Raw genomic sequence first — 22,800 nt, forward strand, 5'->3', positions numbered from 1 at the left:
TTAGGAGAGGATCACAATGGCTCAATGCCTATGTGCATATGACGAGATAAATGTTGTTGCTTATTGCAATGAACTCTAAGAATCAATCATACTTGTGAATTCCATATATATGCATATAATTGTAAAAGATGTCATAAAACACCCGACTTCTCTGTAAACTCAACAGCAAGATTCTACGTATAGAAGATAAAATTGAGGAAAGTTTTCAAAACATAAACTAAAATATATAGGGGAAAAGGTGGGAGAGAAAATATAAGATGAAAAGTAGAATAGCTAACTATTGAAGAATTCATAAACAATTTCCAAAACTGTACAAGAGAGCTGGAGTACTGCTCAGTTGTAGAACTAGACTAATATAAACAAAACCATGGGTTCAATCTCCAAGAATAATAAGTTAATAAATAGTAGTAATACAATAATTATTTGATATAATTGCTTTCATATTAGAGAGGCCTGAATCCTCAAACAGTAAACAAAATACTCTCAATTATTGTATCTAATGACATCAAACTACAAGAAGGAAAAGGAAATAGTTCCCTTTTCTATCCTTTCCTTTCTGTTTTCTTCTTTTGTTTTTCCTTTGGCATTACTGTTGCTTGAAGTTTCTAAGGATCTAACCACTTTAGATTTTTTTTTCAGGCCAAATCTCCATGAGCGATGATATTTACCTATGGCTTCCACAAATGCGAGATAACAGGGAATTTACACTATATCTAGCTTATTTTTTGGTAATTTCTCATTTTGGGAAAAAGACATGGAATTAAAAGATTGTTTACAGGGACAAAGTAAATTTCATATCATGCAGTTTGGGTTGAAATATTCTTCAGTATTCTTACATCATTTATTAAATTGACAATACTGCCAATTATAGATCAATTTCCTAGAGGAACAGGGTGAATTCTGCTGTCTTTTCACAGCAAAAAAGTGGTGAATTTTTTGCCTCTTATTGAAGTGTATCTAATATTTTAAAGTAGATTTGTCCTAATATAATATTAATTTAATCATTCATTTCATTAGGGTGATGTTGGTCAGATTTTTTTCCAGTAAATTATATCGCTTAGAATAAATGAGAGCATGCTGTGTCAGTCTCCTATTAATATGACAAACTACTTTATAAAAATAACTTATAAGAAGGAAAGATTAATCTTGACTTCTGCTTTTATACATTTCAGTTTATGTTTCTTATCATCATTGCTTTGGTTTGGTGATGGTACATTACCCCATGTCAGGAACATGTGATGAAGTATGTGTGTTCATGGAAGCCAGGAAGCAAAGAAGAGGAGGAATAGAAGTGGGGAAAGGGAGAAAGATAAGGAGGGGAAGAAGGAGAGGGAGAAGGAGACAGAGAAGAAAAAGAAGGAAGAAGAAAAAGGACTTTGATCTTAGCATCCTTTTTGATCACTCATTCTCAGTGACCAAATCTCTAAGACTATGCCTACTTGAAAGGGTTCACCAATTTATGGCAACATAGTGAAAGCTAATTATTAATCCGAATTCTTTATGATTTCAGATTTAATTTCTAGAGTGGTGCATAATATTTCTATACAATTGTGATAACTTAACAGAATATTTAGGGACACCTAAAAATTTACTTGAATTAAGCTGAGAAGCTATTTGGCATAGAGGTGGTTTGGTTATACCATTGCTGGAGAGATGAATGAAATATTTTGAGTGTAAATACCTTTTATTTAACAGATAAAGAAGCTTCAAGAGGTTTCATTTTTGACCTTCAGGAATGACTATTTCATCTAACTCATAATAACTTGAATTTTTCATAATTTTCTGGCATTTCCAATCAAGTATTTGTAATCTATAGTGAGGTTCTTTCTTGCCAGTTGAAGGAAAAGTGAATATTATCATGATCATTTATTTCTTAGTTATTCTATAGAGAGCAGGTATATTATGAATTTCCTGCCATTCAAAAATAAGTTATATTCAAGTCTATTGGAATAATTGGATAACTGATGGAATAGTTTGCTTTAGTTATCTTATATTGAGATTGGTTCAATTTTTAAAAATAACTGTTGACATAAAATACACAAAATTCAGTGTTTCTCTGAAATTACTTGTTACTCAAACCTCAGAAATACATGACCAATAACTGAGATTTTTATATACTCAAAAATTTTATGAATCTACATTTTTATGTCAAATATAGTTTAGGTTTAAAAGAAGAGAAAATCATGTGACCACAGTAGATAATATTTAATTCAATGTAAAATTGCTTCATTCAGCATGACAGAGCTTATTGCTTTTAGCTGACATGAGTAATTTGATTAGCCATCCCTTTTTCGCTTTTAAATAATAGAATATTTCAATATGTCCAAAGATTCTGTCATTTCAATCCTTGAGTGTATACTTTTTCATAAAAAAACTATTTTCCACATTGCAGGTTCAGGTTTAATAACTAAATAAATATCTAAATGTTAATTTATTAATTTGAGCCACAAGAATTCAAATAATATGAAATTTAATATGAAATTTAATTTAGTGTTAGATATGTTAAATCTGTGCTGAATATGGGTGTCTCAATTTTGTAATCCTCGCTACTCAGTACACTGTGGTTCAAAGCCCACACACATCACAACACACCTACAGATATCACACACAAATCACACACATATGCTCACACACAAAGCCAAAAATGGAATTGTGACTCAAATGATTGAACAAAATCTTTGAGGGAGAAAAAACCTAAGGGATAGGTCTTGAGTTCAAATCACAAGAAACACACACAAAATATTATATCAAAATTCTTATTTTAGTTTGAAGAAATAAACAATATCATGAAAAGTAATATTTGTTATATATTTTCCAACATTTGTGAAGTTGTTTTTAGTATAATTTGTCTTAAGATAAACGTAGGTTATTAAAATTTATATTAAACTAGTTAATATATATAATTACTCATAACACCTTGGAGTACAACAGTTGGTATTTTTTCCATAGCCATAAGAAATATTCTGAGTAAAAGAAAGAAGGGAAGATTGGAAGAAAGAAAAAGGAAGATTGGAAGAAAGAAAGAAAGAAAGAAAGAAAGGAAGGAAGAAAGGAAGGAAGGAAGAAAGAAAGAAAGAAAGAAAGAAAGAAAGAAAGAAAGAAAGAAAGAAAGAAAGAAAGAAAGAAAGAAAAGAAAGAAAGAAAGAAAGAAAGAAAGAAAGAAAGAAAGAAAGAAAGAAAGAAAGAAAGAAAGAAGGAAGGAAGGAAGAAAGGAAGAAAGAAAGGAAGGAAGGAAGGAAGGAAGGAAGGAAGGAAGGAAGGAAGCAAGGAAGGAAGCAAGGAAGGAAGCAAGGAAGAAAAACAGAAAGACAGAAAGAAAGGAGAGAAAGAAAGAAAGGAGAGAAAGAGAGAGAGGTAGGGATGGAGGAAAGGAGGGTGGAAGCAAAGAAGGAAGGAAGGAATAAAGGAAGGAAGGAACGAACGAAGGAACGAAGGAACGAAGGAAGGAAGGGAGGGAGGGAGAAAGGAAGGGAAGGAGGGAGGGAAAAAGGAAGGGACAAAACAATTTAATTTATAAAATCTGTTATTAGTCCAACATAAACTTCATGTAATTAACCCTTTAGTAAATTCAAGTTTGCAATTTTCACTTCTTTGCATGTTCTCCATTCATGAATGAAACCAACAAATGAAGCATCATAAATAACAAGGTGAATCTGTTTGCATTTGTAGTAATATGTATGTGAATCTTTTTCTCATTTTCTATACACTGCAAACAATTTACACTTAGTTATAAATATTCTAAAAATTGATGTAACCAAAGGATGTTAATATATAATGTGAATACTGTATTTATAATGCTATTAATATTACATTCTTCATGTTATATTAATTATAAATATATTATTATGTATTTTATCAGAGAAATTAGAATCCTCTGATTTTGGTGTCTGTGTGAGGCCTAATAGTAGAAAGTAACTACAATCAAAGGAGATCTGTATTTGTTGGCTCAAATGAATATTTCTGAAGGCAATTAACTCATCGAAGATTGTTCAAATATATCAGAAGGACCTTAGAAAAGCTGTACCACGTTTACATGGCTACCTATGATGTGGTTCAAGAGCCACTAAAGTATCATACTTCACTTTGCCATCACTATAATTATTCCCATAGTAAGAAGAATCATTCACATAAGTCACATGATATAAGCTTGTCCTTAAGTTATTATCTTCTATGAAAAAATATCCAAATGATACACTACACTGAGTTAAAGCAAAAGTTGCAAAGTGTATTGGACGATGTAATTCCTTTCAGTTACACAAATTGAAATTCTATTCACATTTCTGGTGACATTAGAATCAACCTTTCAGAGATGACACTACAATAATGATCCTGATAAAAGGAGCTCAATATAATTACTCTGCCATGTGGATGTCCAGCAAATACATTAAGATGAACCAGAAAGTAGAACCACATAAGAAAAGGAATCGCTTTTGAACAACCATTTTTATAATCAACGTTCAAGCTTCTAGAATATGAGTAATATACTTCTGATGGTTTTATGCCACATACTTTGAAGAATTCTCTTATAAAAGCCCAATGGCTAACAAAAAGCACAGTAGTTTGAGTTAAATATCACAAATTCTGATAAAAAATATTCATAAAATTTTATTTGAAATTTATTCTCTAAGTCTCCAGGTTAAAAATATTTTTAAATGGGAATTGAATTGAGGTTCAACTCTAATGAACTATCATAATTAATTTTTCAAATATTTTTATTATTTTTAAGTAGTTGTACAAAGGAGTTGCCATTCACTGAAACAGTTTATCATAATTAATTTTTCAAAAATTTTTAGTTTCTTTAAATAGTTGTACAAAGGAGTTGTCAGTCACTGAAACAGTTTATGGTTACAGTGCATCTTGATCAATGTCACCCCTTTAAACATTCTCATAGACCCCTCCCAATCAACAACAATCCTTATGTATCTCAATATTATGCTATCGAATTACTTGCCATTTAACAAAGCAGTTTATGTGTACAATGCACCTGGAATTGTGTTATCACTTCAACATCTTCACTCTCATTTAACCCTAAGCCTTCCTTTGTATATTTCAATTCTGGGAAGTATACAATGGATTCTTGCCTGTATTCTATCCTTTTCACTTTCAATTTCCTACCCCTCTCACATCCTCCCCTTCCCCCCCCCCCCCCCCGCTGTCCTCTCTTGCAGTACACTGGAAATTATTTTTGGGGGTTTTGATTAGTCTTTTAAGAACCTTAGGGTATTTTCACTCTCCATGGACTCTGACACCTCAAATAATTCATTTGTACCTTCTTGCATACCATCCAGTGTATTTACTTTTACATTAATAGGCACCATGTACATACCACAAATGAGGAAAATCATGCAACGTAAGTTTTTCTGGGGCTGCTTTATTTCACTGAATATGAGTATTTCTAAGTGCTTCATTTTCCTTAAGAATGGTGCTATGTTATCCTTTCTTTTGGATGAACACAATTCCATTATGTATGTATATATATATATGTATGCATATATATGTGTATATATACATATGTATATATATATGTATATATGTATACACACACACACATATATATATATACATACGTGTTATTAGGGATCAATAAAATCATATGTATAACTTATATATATACACATAATACATATATACATATATAATTCTTGATCTCTTTTTACAATGAGAGTCATCTGAACTGATTCCATATGTTGGCTACAGAAAATAATGTAACATAAACATGTTTGTTCTGATAGCTTCAGTGTGGCCTTGTTTCTGCTCTATTGGATAAATGCCCGTAAGTGGAATTGCTGGATCATAGAAGGCTCTCTATTTCAGTTCTGTTGGCAACTTCCATAGTGTTTTTCAATGTGGTTGAACAAGATTACATTCCCATCAACAGTGTAATAGAGTTTCCTTTGGGCCACAACCCTATCAGTATCTGTGATTGCTCGTTTTTTCATGACATGTTAACAGGGGTGAGATGAATCTGTTTTGTTTGGATTTGCATTTTTTATGGAGAGAGATGTGTATATTTGTCATTGTTACTTCTTCTAAGAAGTTATCCTTTATCCCATATATTAATTGGGTTCTTGTTTATTTGAGGGTTTATTTTTGTTGGGTTTAACTTATTGATCTCTAAATATGAGTTAGTTATGAAAACCCTTGTCTGATGCTTAGCTAGTAAAAATAGTCTTCCATTCTGTTCTCTTTCTATATATCCTGCTAACTTTTCTTTTGCTATGAAGAAACAACTTCACTATGATGCAATTGTATTGATCCAGAAAAAGTAATATTACACCATTCATAAGGAAATGGAAAGACGTGGAACAAACTTATAGAAAGAAACTTTAGAAAACAAAACTTATAGAAAGAAAGACAGACTCAAAGAAATATAGGTTGCCTGATTTCCCTCATTTGTTGTATTAGAATGTGCCTATAATTCTACAAGTAAACACAGTTGGATGGTAATGGAGAAAACATTACAATTAGACATTATAAATTATAAAGGATTCTAAACATTTATACAGTGAGCTCAAAGGAGGATGCCCTTTGGAGAGTATCACAAATTCTCAATAGCTATGTGAATATTATCATATAAAATAATGTTCATCAAAATAACCTTCAAGAAATGATAATTGGAGTTCTTTTATTGTTTTGTTTTTTTCCTTCTGCCTTCTGAAGCTGGTTATTTTTTGCACATTTGGTCTTATATGTAAGTTTGAAAAGTGCAAGGGGGAATAGAAATGGTGAAACAAAGGTTGAACAAATACAGCAGTGCTACTCAGTAGACACTACATTAAAACTGAACTATACAACTTGGGGGCAGGGAGGTTGAAAGGGAAAAACTGGGAGAATATGAGCGAAGAGGTGACACTTTTCAAAAAGAAATGTGCTCAATATCTGACTTATGTAATTGTAACCCTTCTGTACATCATTTTTACAAACTACAAATGGACCTAATAAACAGGCCAGAATAGCTATACTAATATTAGATAAAATAAGCTTTAAATTAAAAGTGGTATGAAAGTAAAAAGAAACAAAGAAGGACCTTAAATATTGATGAAGAAAGGTCTCTATCAGGGGGATATAAGAATTCTGGGCTGGGAAGGTGGCTCAGTGGTAGAGCACTTGCCTTGCATGAATGAGGCCCTGGGTTCAATTCCTCAGCACCACATAAGCAGAAAAAAAACCGGAAGTGGTGCTGTGGCTCAAGTGGTAGAGCACTCACTTTGAGATGATGAGCTGAGGGATAGTGCCCAGGCCCAGAGTTCAGGACCCATGACCGGACCCAAACAAACAACAACAACAAAAGAATTCTAAATATCAATGCCCTGAATCCTAGAGCTCCTAAATTTATTTACAAATACCACTTACCCTAAAATCATGGATACATCCAAACAGATTGTTGGTTGATTGAACACATCATTCTTACCTCTGGACAGGCTTTCCTGGTAAAAACTTAGCAAAAAAAGTTCAGAGATAAATAACTGCATTGACAAGGTGTAACTAACAGATATCTACAGATTATTTAACCTAGCAGCATCACAATACATATTCCTCTCAGCAACCCATGGAACATTCTCCAAAATAGATCATATCTTAGATCATAAGGAAAATCTGTGAAAATTCAAAAATAAAAAATGAAATTCTCCTTTTATCCTGTCAGACCACGATGGGACCAAATTAGATCTCAACATCAAAAGGCATCACAGAAAATTCTGAACCACAAAGAGACTGAATAACACATTGTTAAATCATCAGTGAGTCACTGATGGGATATGGAGGGAAGTTCCAAAGTTTATGGAATTCAGTGAAAGTGAACACACAAAATACTGCCTCCTCTTGCACACAACAACACAGGCAATACTCAGAGGAAAATTTATAGCTTTGAGTATGTGCCTCAACAAACTAGAACAATCTTGAATCAACACTAATGATGCACCAGTAGGTCCTTGAAAAACAGGAACAAGCCAAACCAAAAAACGGTAGACAGAAATAATACAAATTAGATTAAAGAAATACATGAATCAGAGTCTCAAAAAACATACAAACAATCATAATTGACTTTTATCTACTAATAGCTCACAAATTTGCCCAATGAATGTCAGTGTAGCTATTTTCAGAGATAGACTCAACCAGCTCAAACCAGTGAACAAAACAAACTACTAGGATTCTAAGAAACAACATTTTGTTTGCCTTTAAATAGATTTACTCTGTTTTTATTATTAAGGTGATTTAAAGAGTGATTATAATTACATGAGTCAGGTAATGAGTACATTTCCTTTTATGGAATGTCTTCAGTTACTTCATTTCTTCCCAGTCCCACCCTACTGTCCCCACCCACGTGTTAGATCGTTCACTTTCATCAATGTTCAATGAACTCCAATGCTGCCATTTTTCAGTGATTTCCCTAAAGCTCTGTGCCCACCCTCCACCTTCCTGAAGACATACAATGAATATAGCAGACATAACGTAAAGAAGACAGAATCATCACAAACTATAAACAACAACAACAGAAACAAAACAAAAAATGAGTCTTCTGTTTCCATATCTCATAGTTTGTTTCAGTTATGTAAATCATGTTATATAAATATGATTATTGTTTATCATAAAGTCAATTCAAGGATTGAAGTGTGATAACTTATAATTTTGTTTTATATTTAAGTAATGTTTTTTTTATTTTAACATTAAATGTGTAACACAATTCAAGTCCTAGTGAAATCTGAAGGTTTAGATTTAAAGTTAAATTTTCAAAATGTCTAATAGTTCCATATTGGAAACCAAAATGAAAAACAGGAAAGTTTTATCCTCAAGAATTTCATAACTTCATGTGCAAAAAGGTAAAATAAATGTAATATTAATTTAGTGGAAGTAATAAATCAAATACTATTGCAATGCATCAATTCCATAGGTTATGAGAACTATAGGTAAAATTAATAAAACTTGTTTTAACGAGATTACTTTAGACATGAAACAAGTGATAATTTTCTTTTCTAGGTGAAGTTGATAAAGAAATTAAAGCCCAAAGATTCCAGAATCCTGTGTGTTTGATACGTGTCAATTTACATATATGCTTTACTCATCTCAAAGTTATTTGAAGATAACTGAGAACAGGACTAGAATGGAAAGAATCATTCAAATGTTTACTTTTATTTTGTGACTAAATATTTCTTTTTATATTTCTTTATTTTATTGCAAAAATCTGGTAAATTTATTTAAGTCACATCAATAATAATGAGAAATAATCAGCCCCTAGCTCCTTAAAAGACAATAAATAAGAAAGGAAACAACAAACATAAAAATTGAACCTCATTTGGAAATGGTCTTTTTATATTGTGGTGCTTTGTAATTGTGGATTATGTGACTATCCCATGAATCTGGGCTCAAATCACTAGGGCTACTGGAAGAAAATTTCAAAATCTAGAGATGCTAACACAGCTGTGCAGTTGTTTGTTGGTTTCACTACAGTAGCAGCAGGGCATAAAATGTGGAAAGGAAATAATTCTACTGCTTTGCAGGCAAGAATGTGATGAAAAGCACACTGTTATCTTCTTAGATGAAATATGAAGACCACACTTTAAAAGCTTACTAAATGATCAGCCCTTTAAATAACAGTGCCAATTTTAAGGCACTCTGGATAATTCAAGTCCTTCATCTCCCCACAACCATTACTGCCATTCACAAATCATTGCCAAGGTGAATTTGCATTTCTTTTAGATATTTCAAATGGCTTAGGAGTAACATAAAAAATAATTCCAGTTTTTGAGAAAATTTAATTTACCATCAGCTAACAAATCAGATTCAACTCCATAGCATAACCTTTAGGAAAAATGAATTAAGGAATATGGCATGTACTTTGTAATTTAATATTAGGCATTAGAGCAAAATGCCAGAAAAAGACTCTGCAAGAAATAAACATAAGTCTTTTATATGATATTAAAGATTATCTAAGGACAAGTAATTTTACCTACATTTCCTGTTATATGATAGCATATTTTTGTCTGCTAATCAGAGAGACTCAAAAAGATTTTTAAATATGATATGAAAAATGTATCATCATGAATGAATGAAATCAAGTAGTAGATGGCTTAGAAGCTGGGTGGTTTGTTAAATATTCTCACTATTTTGAATGATCTGGTGTTTGTGTGTGTGTGGAATTACTAATGTACTTTATGTCTGGGCAGGAAAGTTTGATTATTAGTACATTGTCTGAAATCCAATGTAAGGAACCTAATCAGAGTGATAATTGTGTGTGTGTGTTTGTCTGTGTGTGTGTGTGTGTGTGTGTGTGTGTGTGTGTGTGTGTGTTTGTGCGTGCAAGTCTGTGTTTAGAAGGAAGAATCTTATTACACTCAGGGTATATATTTAATTCTTTTAGGTATACTATATTAATGACAGCAGATAAAAGTAATTAATATTTTGGGCCATATGTTTGTGTTCATATGACTGCATGGACAAAATAAAAAGTTATGTTTGTGGTATGAGTTTTGTGAAAGGTCAGCTGAAATTATAAACATTTGGAATCATCAGAAAGATATCAATGGCAATCTTTTCAGTGTAGATCAATTTTAGACAACTCTTGCAAGAATATGTAATCCTATATGGAAATGCAATATTTATTGATTTTTCCTTAGCTACAGTATTCTATAAACTTGTAGGAAAACCAGTTAAATTGTGGAAACATAAAAGTAATGTGATTATTTATTGCATACAGTTTTACACTTTAGTTGCATTGTTAAATACCTTTATTTCAACTGTCTAGTAAGGAAAACCCTACATATTACAGTTTGTGCCATATTTCAGATTGGGAAGCTTTGTCTGTATCTATAAGTTTATTTCTTTTGGTTCTGCTTTCCTATTCATAACTGTGTTTGTCATACTATTCTTCTAAGGACTTTTTCTTTTTTCCCATTTTGGCTTCAACATACCTCATGCTCTGTTGTTTGTTAACAGTAGTCAGTCTACCATTTGAACCATGTCTCCATCCCAGAAATTTTTGTAGTTAATTGGCGATAGAACCTTATGAACTTTACTACCAGCCTGAAAACCATTATCTCCCAAGTCTAATCCTTCTTAATCACTAGGATTATAGAGATGAGTCATGGACCCCAAGAATCAATGACTTTTCATGTCTTATAGATTCCACATGTTTGCTAGTAATTGTAATAATAAACTACCATAGATTGGGTAGCGTTAACACTGTAAATACATTGCCTCTGAGTTTTTGGAACTGTAACTCTAAGGTCAGAGTTGGTTTCTTCTGAGTCTTCTTTCCTTGGCATATTCAAGGCCTTCTGCTTCTCTTGGGGAGCACTTCAACTTAAATGCTACCTTTGAGATTCTGTTTCCAAATGCAGTCACTTTCTGAGGCAATGGGTTTCTGATCTTTAGTATGATTTCAGTGGGACATTATCCAACACATAACAAATTACTTAATGGATAGAAGAAAATCTCTAATAAGAAAGTATTTGGTTTGGGCACGGAAGTTATGGTTGTACTTTTAAAACAATTAACAAGAGAGGTAAAGGTTTTATTAGAGCTTGTAAATCCAGTATGAATTCTTGACCTTAGACATGCCAAATTCTTACCCTGGCACACACTTCAATTCCTAGCGGTACTGGGAGATTGAACCCAAAATCCTATACTTGTGAAACAGCATTTCTACTACTGCCATACCTGCAGATTGTAAATTGGATTGCTTATTTTGAGGTAGTTTCACTCTGCCTGGGCCTGATTTGACTGTGGTAATCTTAACACAAGCAAAAAAGAATGCACCCAGCAAATGGTTAGAGTTTCTGAAACTTCTTTTTGTGTCTAGGCTTGCTTGGAACTGGAATTCTCTAATCTGTTTCCCAAGTAGATAAGATTATAGGTGTGAGCCACTTTATCCAGTAAAAGTATACGATTTGAAAATATCTTGATATTGCCTATATTTGTGATTAACATACATAACTAACCTTAAATTTCTCCCACTTTTGTTTAATACTCTGAGTTGAAAACATTGGCTTACTTGATATACATGGCTTTGTTTGGGATGGAATCCCATAACAATCCAAAAAAATCTCCCAAAAGTTTATGTCAAAAATCATAGAAAAAAGGCTGCAGGTTGGAAAAAAAATTGATCCTTAAGTTATAAATGCAATATATTTATAGTGTTAGTCAATGCTTTCTTAAGTATGAGAAGAGAAAAAAGGCAGAAATGGAAAGATGTCAGATATAATTTTGATAACCTACTAAGTCTCTGTAGAAATTCTGTAGTTGTCACTTCATGTTAACTTCCTTTCTTAAAGCTTGCTTTATTATAACCCTGTGGGTTGGACTGATAGGTTACCTTCTCCAGGAAATGAGGCTGATTTTAGAAGGCTGATGGTGTGGTAAATAAGGAATGATGAGAATGAGTACAGGTATTGTCACCAAATGAGCCAACCAGGTTCAACTGCTGAACAGCAAAACAAAGCTAAGTTTCAAATCTGATGATCCACATTGGAAGATATATAGATAGATATGTATACATATACATTTACATGCATGCATGAAATAGTAAATCTCCAGTTGAATATAGAGGAACTTGGCCTGACAATTATTAAATTATATCAAACTGGTTGCAGGAATAGTAAAGTAAAATATCAATAGTTAGCATAGATTTTGCATAGATTTTTTAAAGGATGAAAATTCTTTCTTTATAATATACTTCACAAATACCCGTAGTATGTTTTAAGTTTTTTTACATTGTAGTAGGAACATCTATACAATGGTGAGAATTGGGATTACACACAATATGCAACATGGGTAGGCAGTGGTGTTTCAAGGATTTAATCTTAGCTAGTTAAGAGATTGAGATCTGAAGATTACAATTTGAAGCCAGCAAGCATAGGAAAGTTCTTTAGAATCTTATCTCCAATTTGAAGCCAGCAAGAGTAGGAAAGTTCTTTAGACTCTTATCACCAATTAACCATAGGGACAAATGGAGTTCCAGTTCAAATTGTATGTCGATCATTGGCCTTGACCACAAAAGCACCATCCAGACCCTGAGTTTAAGCCCTAGGATCAAAAGAAACAAAAACACAAAATACAACATGAAGTTAGATATTTTATAACGAGGCACATTTTTATGTACTCTACATTGTTAGAAAGACTAGACTTCTGTGATAGCTTTATAACATACCATAATAAGTGATATTGTCCATGTATTAAGCAGAAAGACTTACTCAGATTTAAAAGTTTGAAGATTTCAGTGTATGTTCAGTTGGTTTTATTGCTTTAGTGGCCTGTGAAAGACTATGTCAAGGTGGGGAGTATATCAAAGAGAAATGTTTTTGACCTAGAATGATTAAAATATAAAAGAAGAATGTAGATGAGAGACTATGTTTTCATAGGTTTAACTCTGAAGAACTCAATCTCCAGAAGAACTATTCAGGTATGCTCCACAGTCTGGGAGGGAATGGAAAGACATTTTTCTTTCACACACAGGTCTTTCTGGGGCATACTAAAATCAAATGGCAACATCTTCACCAATAACAGAATATTAGTCCATTATGATTTACAGAATCATACAGAAGTTTCCTGGCATATATTTTCTTTTGTTCTTCTTTTTGTGGGGGCTATATAAATATTTTTTTTTCCAGAAAGGCAACCTGGTCTTAATCATTATCCACAAAATTTATGCTGTCATATAATCAGAGAGATTTTTTGAATAAATTAACACAATAGTGGGCTCATTTTATGCCAACACAAGATATAAACACTACCTACATTTTCACTGAACAACCACTCATAAAAAATCATGAAATAATAAAGTACAAGTCCATGTCAATTTTTTTGTTAGTCCTGGGGCTTGAACTCTGGGCCTGGTCTGTCCTCAGCTATTCAGCTCAAGGCTACAACTGTACCACTTAAGCCACATTGCTGTTTCTGGTTTTTAGGTAGTTTATTGGAGACAATTGTCTTGCAGACTTTTCTGCCCAGGCTGGCTTAGAACCACTATCCTCAGATGTCAGACTCCTGAGTATCTAGGATTACAGGCATGAGCCACCAAATCTCAGATCCAAGTCAATTTTAAACAAGTAATCTTATTGAAATTTCTGGCTTTTTTCCAATAAAAAAACTATTTTTTCAACATTAGTTTATAACTACGAGTTATTTTTATATGTAACTTGGAATTTGTTAATAGAAACAAATATAATTTTTACTATTACTAAGTATCTCACAAAAATCCAGTGTAATTGCTTTTCCCCAAAGTCAATTATGACATACTATCTCACACTATTATTATTACATTCTATATTGCATATAGTGTGAAGTGAAAATCATTTGAACAATTTCATATAAATTAGTAGATGCTATTTTAGCATTATAAATTCACATCTGTGGTTTTAAATGAAAGAAAGATTTTAGAGTTAAAATCCAATATGAATGTGTAGTGTATCCCAAATAAACCAAAAATTCTGAATTCATGCAGACAAAATTATTTCCATTGGAATTAATGTGGCAAGAGGAGGCAGAATTCAAATCACGTCAAACATTATCTGTTATTCTCCCACATCTTCCACTAACAAGACCTCCCTGGTCCCAGTTGTCACAAAACTTCAAGTGTCTCTCTTAGAATTATACGTGGATACGTTCTAAATCACTGATTTTTTTCTACTTTGTGTTATATGAGACAAAATTTAGACAATTGAAATAAAATGCACACATATGTTAAAGTCACCACAGCTGGAAAAACAACTGAAGAGATTGGAATTCCCCCAGGAAAAAAACATGTAATACCCAGTTTTTTTTAAGTACAAAAACCTCCAATATATGTTAATTTGAGTAAAGTATAAGGACAACTGTCTCTCAGAAATAAGGTTGTGTTAATTTGTAATTCAATTCATCTGGATGAACGTAATATAGCAAATCCCTTGAATGGATCAAACTGTTTAAAACAAAGGTAATTGTATGTGAAGTAAGATCTGCACATATTTAAAGAAAAAAATGCTACAGTATCAAATCACAAAAAGCATGCCGTTACAATGGTTCGCATTCGAAGCAAACTACCCAGGCCTGGAGTTTAATGCTAGAACTGCCACCCACAAATGGAGGGAGATACTGACAAACTCATTCCTGTTCATGTGAATGCTAACAGAATGTTACAAAAGTAATAAATTTTCCGTTGATTCATGATTCTATTTTACAATGCCACACAAAAAATATTGGATTTATGTCTTCCATTTTAGCACCATGGTATGATTAAGGATATTGAATAATTTTTAGTTAATACTTTTATAAGTATTCAACAGTGATATTTCATTAAATGGAGGCATAATTTAATAACTAATAATTGGTAAAAATATATATAATTTAATTACTGCACAGTCCCTCTTTTTGTATATATATATATATATATGTGTGTGTGTGTGTGTGTGTGTGTGTGTATATCAATCTACACATGTCTCTATCTATATCTATCTATCTATCTACCTATCTATCTATCTATTTATCCGTCTATCTATCTAACTATCCGGCACTCCTGTGGCTTCATCACAGGTCCTCAGAACTTCCTGGCAGCTCAGTTTGCCAGAGTCTGGTCTGATAAGACTGTGACCCCATATATGGATTGGGCATTCTAGGCAGTGAGTTAAAATACCAGCATGGCCAAAAAATTATTCATGGAGTAAGAAGCCAATATTAGCACATTGTTTTCCTTTTGTGTGAAAGTCCATTGTCTCAGTATGATGCATAATCCATATCTACATATAATAAAGGAAATGTTATATGTGTAATAATGATAAATAAATAAGGGTAATAAATGTCATATTTTTGCAAAATTTTGTTCAATTGACTTCAGCAATTCATCCAAAAAATCGTACAACACGATCAAACAGGATTCATTTCAGGGATGCACAGCTGGTTCAATATATGCAAATCAGTTAATATAATTCATCACATCAACAGGAGCAAGGATAAGCACCACATGGTTATCTCAATAGATGCAGAAAAAGCATTTGCCAAGATTTAACACCCCTTTATGGTGAAGGTTCTGGAAAAATTAGGAATCCAAGGAACATTCCTCAATACAATAAAGGCTGTTTATGACAAACCAACAGCCAGCATTATACTTAATGGTGAAAAACTAAAGTCATTTCCTCTTAACTCAGGAAGGAGACAAGGAGGTCCACTCTCTCCATTTCTTTTGAATCTAGTGTTAGAATACCTAGCTACAGGAATAAGAGAGGATGTAAACATAAAGGAGAACCAAATAGGGAAAGAAGAAGTAAAACTCTCCCTCTTTGCACATGACATGATCTTGTATTTAAGGAATCCCACAGACTCCACTCTCAAATTACTCAAGCTGATTCAAAACTTTGGCAAAGTAGCAGGGTATAAAATTAACCCTCAAAAATCATTGGCTTTTCTGTATGCCAACAATGAGAAAAGTGTGGCTGAAATTATGAAAGCAACTCCATTCATAATAGCCCCACAAAAAATAAAATAACGAGGAATTAACTAAAGAAGTGAAGGACTTCTATGATGAAAACTTTAAAAAGTTGAAAAATGAAATCAAAACAGAATTTAGAAAGTGGCAAAAATTCCCATGGTCCTGGATTGCAAAGATCAACATCATGAAAATGGCAATACTTCCCAAGGCTATCTATCAATGTGATACCTATCAATATTCCAACTTCATTCTTCAAGGAAATAGAAGACTCAATCCAAAAATTTATATGGGACAACAAACGACCCCAAATAGTAAAAACGATCCTCAACAGAAAGAACAGTGCTGGAGGAATAAAAATACCAAATTTCAAACTCTACTACAAAGCTTTAGTAATGAAAACAGCTTGGTACTGGCACAAGAACAGACCTCAGGACCAATGGAATAAAATTGAAAACCCAGAAATGAACTTACAGACCCATAGCCAACTAATCTTCGATGAGGGAGCTAAAAAAGAGAATGGAAAAAAGACAGCCTCTTCAGTAAATGGTGCTGGCAAAATTGGTTAACTACTTGTAGAAAACTAAAGCTAGATCCTTATATATCACCCTGCACCAGAATCAACTCCAAAAAGATCAAAGACCTCGGAGTCAAAGCAGACACTCTGAAAACATTACAGGGTGTAATGGGAGAAACCCTAGGTCTCCTTGGTGCAGGCCGAAATTTTCTTAATAGAGACCCAGAAACACAACAAATCAAAGAAAGGTTGGACAAATGGGATTGCATGAAATTGTAGAGCTTCTGCATGGGAAAGGAAATAGCTAGTAAGATCAATTGAAAGTCCACGGATTGGGAGAAAAATCTTCACTAGCTATACAATGGACAACGTTCTCATATCTAAAATATGCCTAGAACTCAAAAAATTAAATCCTCCAAAAATAAATCTTCAAAGAAACAACTGCCCAATAAATAAGTGGGCTAAAGATTTAAAGAGAAACTTCTCTGAAGAGGAAAGAAGGATGGCCAATAGACAAATGAAGAAATGCTCAACCTCCCTAGCCAATAAAGAAATGCAAATCAAAACAGCCTGAGATACCACCTCACCCTAGTTAGAAAGGCTATAATCAAGAAGTATAATAACAACAGGTGCTGGAGGGAATGTGAACAGAAGGGAATCTTACTGCATTGTTGGTGGGAGTGTATACTTTTTAAACCACTTTGGAAAGCAGTATGCAGGTTCCTCGAAAGACTCCACATAGAGCTCCCCATGACCCAGCAATCCCACTTTTGGGCATTTACCCAAATGTTCATAAACAAGACCACACTAAAGCTACCAGCACGACTATGTTTATGGCAGCATTATTTACCATAGCTAAGATATGGAACAAGCCCAGACTGCCCCTCAGTAGATGAATGGATCAAGAAAATGTGGTATATATATATATACACAATGGAATTCTATGCCTCCATCAGAAAGAATGATATTGCCCCATTTGTTAGGAAATGGAAAGACTTGGAAAAATTATATTAAGTGAAGTAATCCATGTCCAAAGAAACATAGGTCCCATGGTTTCCCTTACTTGCAATAACTAGTATATGTATGTGTCAAGCAGAAAAGGTCAGATAAGTTGATTGAACCCTAAGCTATGTATTCAAATGTTTTTTTTCCATTTACCCTAATGTTTACAAAAAAGACCACACTAAAGCTACCAGCACAACTATGTTTATTGCAGCATTATTTACCATAGCTAAGATATGGAACCAACCCAGATGCCCCTCAGTAGATGAATGGATCAAGAAAATGTGGTATATATACACAATGGAATTCTATGCCTCCATCAGAAAGAATGACATTGCCCCATTTGTTAGGAAATGGAAAGGCTTGGAAAAAATTATATTAAGTGAAGTAAGCCAGGCTCAAAGAAACACAGGTCCCATGGTTTCCCTTATTTGCAATATCTAGTATACTTATGAGTCAAGCGGAAAAAGTCAGAGAATGTGATGTTAGGAAAACGAACCCTCAAATATGTATTTTAATGTTTTTGTTTCTTTCATGCATGTGTTTCTAACGCATTTATAAGATTATTTCTTGGTTGCTTTGTATGTCCCTCCCCCACAGTGTAACCCCCGCTTTCACTATATTTGATGTCAGTATAACATGTGGAGGAGATGGGGACAAACAAGTCGTTAAAGGATTCAGGTGGACCTGTTGCAACAATGAGAAGTACAAAATGTCATGTCAAAACCAGCTTTACAATGTCGGAAGGGGGGGAGGGGGGGTATGATTGAGTGGGGGGGGAGGGGGAGGCTGGGAAGGGAGGTGAAGGGTAAACAAAGGAGGAGGCTGCAATGCTAGGTAAGAAATATATGCATTATCCTGCCCATGTAATTGTAACCCCTCTGTACAGTATGTTCTCAAATAAAATAAAATAAAATTTAAAAAAAATATTTTTTTTCTTTCATGTGATTGTTTCTAACACATTTATAAGATTATTTCTTTGTTGCTCCTCCACGGTATAACCCCTGCTTTCACTGTATTTGATGTCAGTATAATTTGTGGAAGGGAAGGGAAAAAACAAATCGTTTAAATAAGGATACAGTTGGACCCATTGCAACAATGAGATGTACAAGTGGTTATGTCAATATACGATCTTTACAACTGTGGCGGGGGGGGGGTGCATGGGAGGATGATGGTGTGGGGGAGTGGGGGGCACGGAGTGAATGGGAAAAGATAGGAAGGGGAAACAAAAAAGTAAGAAGCTACGATGCTTGATGAGAAATTTACTCCTTATCTTACCCATGTATTTGTATCCCCTCTCTATAGTATTTTCATAATTTAAAATAAAAGAAAAAAATAACAATTAAATTAGTTATTGTATGATTATATAAACTTATAAACAACAATTATACTACATTGACTAATTTTAAATTATTACTTTATAATTCATTCAATCATATTACTTAAAAAAGGAAGGAATAATTTAAATGCCAATAATCGGTAGTAATATTTTATATGCAATTTGCTAGTATACAGACATCTCTCTCTTGTTTTATACATATACATCTATTTATCTGTCTACCAGTCTACATATTTATGTGTTCATACACTTGTCATTCATGGGGCTTATTTGTACATTGCTGGGCTACTACATACACAGCCCTGGGTTCAATTCCTCACTACCTTGTGCACAGAAAAATCTAGAACTCATGCGGTCGCTTAAGCAGTTGAGCACTCGCTTTGAGCATAAAAGCTTCGGGACTGTGTCTAGACACTTTCTCAAAACCTAAGACTGGCACCAAAAAAAATAAAATAGAGTGTTCTAACTGCAACAATATAAGGATAGTACTGCAAATACCTCATCCCAGAACAAGCATGGAGTCGTGCTTGCCGCTGCCATCTTACCTGACTTAGCCAGATGTAAATCAATGCAACCCAGCTCCACGAAACCAGAATCTGTTGGTTCACTCACCACTGTCATCCAAGATACTTGGGGGCTGATCTGTGAAACTCTGAGCTCTGGTTCACATTAGTAGAGCTCTAGCCTTGAGCAAAAGATCTTAGGACAGTACCCCCAAATTTTCAGTGCATTGCCCGTGGCTCATTGCAACAGAGAGTTACGATCTAGGCATCAGTAGCTGAAGTCTGTTACCCTGCCTACTCAAGAAACTGAGATGTGAGGATCTGGGTTCCAAACTATCCCAGACACAAAAGTTCCCATGAGACTAGTATCTCCTATTCATCACTTAGAAACTTGAAATGGAAGCTGGGCACCAGTGACTTAACGCTTGTCATCCCAACTACTCAGGAGCCTGAGAGGTGAGGATCATGGTCCAAAGCCAGCCTAGGCAGAAAATTCCTTGAGATGGACCATTCCCTCCAGTGACCTACCAAAAAGCTGAAAGGGTGCTGTAGCTCAAGTGGTAGAGTGCTTGATTTTAGCTGAAGAGCTCTAGGATAGACAGCACCCAGGCCTAGACTTCAAGTCTTCCAACTTACAAGAAAAGAAAAGAAAGAAAGTAACCTAAAGTGGAGGTGTTAGAATGCTTTGCATGTATGAATCCCTGGATTTGAATCCTCAGTGCCACATCACTAGAAAAAACCCTGAAGTGGCCCTGTGGCTCAAGTGGTAGAGTGCTATCCTTGCACAGGAGAAACTCAGGAACCATGCTCAGGTCCTGAGGTCAAGTTCCAGGACAAGTGCACACACACACACACACACACACACACACACACACACACACACACACACACACACATACACACACACACAAAGATACCAGAAGTGAAGCTGAGACACCAAATGGTGGTAAAGCACTGAGCTTCTGTTCTGAGCTCATGGTCAGCACCCTGGCCCTGTGTTCAAACCTGAAACCTAGCCATCCAAGGCTTAACAAGGATAGGTCAAAGGTTGCAAAATCTGATGCACTTCACCAGCCCTCGATGACAGAAAACTTAGGGATTTTGCACGAGTGCTTAGATTTAGAAAGCTTCTGGAAACCTAGGGAGGCACCATTGCCAATTAGGAATCTTTTCATTAGGTTCAGCTCCCTTATTGTCTGCCAGAAGGACCCATGAATTAATTGTAGCAGCTTATTTCAATACTGGAACATAATCTAACAAAGACAGGGTAAGTGTAGGGAACTTGGCCTGCCATAGGAGGTGGCACAAATGAAAGCTTCCTGCGGAGAGAGATAGCTTAGAGTACAAAGAGGCCTTTTTTTCCTGGCCTTCAAATTCTGCCTACACTCATCCTCACTAATTGGCTCAGATGGGGTTGTTTGTTACACAGCTGTAAAGGAGTGAGACCTTTTTGTCTGTCTGTCCAGACCATGAGGCAGACTTCCTCCAGCAGCCTGGAGTGCACAGAAACCCTCAGGCTACACTGGGAACAGTGAGGGCAGCCCCAGAACATGCAATGTCTTGACAGCACTCTCTTTGCTATGAAATCATTCTATTCAAAGCAAATTTCCCAGCTGGGTGCCTTTCAACATAGCGACTCTGTATCTTCACCAATAGAAATACATGCATACATATATGGGGAGACATGGATTTACTGGCTTTTCCTTTTTTGGGAGGCCAGGGGCTTGTACTATGAGCCTAGGCACTCTCCCAGAGCTCCTTTTGTTCAAGGGTGGTGTTCTGCCCTTGAGTTTCAGTCCCACTCATGGGTTTTTATATTCCTGTGATCCCTTAGAAATAACAGTGTCCTGAACTTTCCTGTCCCGACTGAATTCAAGCTGCAATTCTCTACCTCTCAGCCTCCTGAAGAGCTAGGATTACAAGCATGAGCCTCTGAGACCTGGATTTCTTTTATTATTTTGTTCTTTGTTTTATCATGACAATGTGAAATCTTCACAGTGTCATACTAATGGTTTGCATTTCGAAGTAAACTACCCAGGCCTGGAGTTCAAATGCCAGGACTTACACCTAGAAATGGAGGGAGATCTTGAGAAAATCATTCCTATTCATGGGAATGCTTAATGGAATGTTATAAAAGTAACAATTAAATTCACAATTGTTCAAGATTCTCTTAAAGAATGCCACACAAAAAGTATTGGATTATGTATTTCATTCTAGCACCATGGTATGATTCTCCTAATTAATGAATACTGACTACTTTTACATTAATGCTTTAATAAGTATTTAACCATGAAACTACATTAAATGGAGGCTTAATTTAATAACTAATAATTCACAATATATATTATTCAATATCCTCATATTGTGAGAGAGCAAACTACACATCTATCTATCTATATCTAAATCTAAATCTATATCTAGGCCACTACTATGGCTTGATCACATGTCCTCAGAACTGGCTGGCAGCTCAATTTGCCAAAGGCTTTGTCTACAACTGACACTTTCATGAATTGGGCATTGTGGGCTGTGAGTTCATATCCCAACATGGCCAAAAGTTTATAGGTGGAGTAATAAGCCAATTTTGACACTTTTTTTTCCTTCTCTGTAATGTCCTGGGCCTCAGTATGATGTAAAATCCATGTTCAAATATATCCATGTGGTAATATGTAATAAATGAAATAAATATTATATATGTAATAATAATAAAATAAAGAATAAATAAATAAAGGTAATAAATGTTACATGGGGTAAACCCATGTATGTAAAAAGATCTCATACATGAATATTATTTTTTCCAGTGTTGTGTCTTGAATTCGGCCCTGGAAATTGGTCTGAATTTCTTGTTTTCAATGACGGTGAGCTTCCTCTCCCCACAGTGCCACAGAGTTACCCAGACCCTGAGTTGAAATCCCAGGCCTGCCAGAAAAATAGTGCAAATTCCAACCCAGGGCCTTATTTTTTTTTTGGCCAGGCCCGGGCCATGAACTCAGCTCATAGCAACTCTGCCTCAGCTTCAATCATCCTGGGCTGGGGTGCAACCTCTGGA

Source organism: Dipodomys spectabilis, unplaced genomic scaffold, assembly GCF_019054845.1.
Source record: "Dipodomys spectabilis isolate Male_0828 unplaced genomic scaffold, ASM1905484v1 ptg000516l, whole genome shotgun sequence".
NCBI lineage: Eukaryota > Metazoa > Chordata > Mammalia > Rodentia > Heteromyidae > Dipodomys > Dipodomys spectabilis.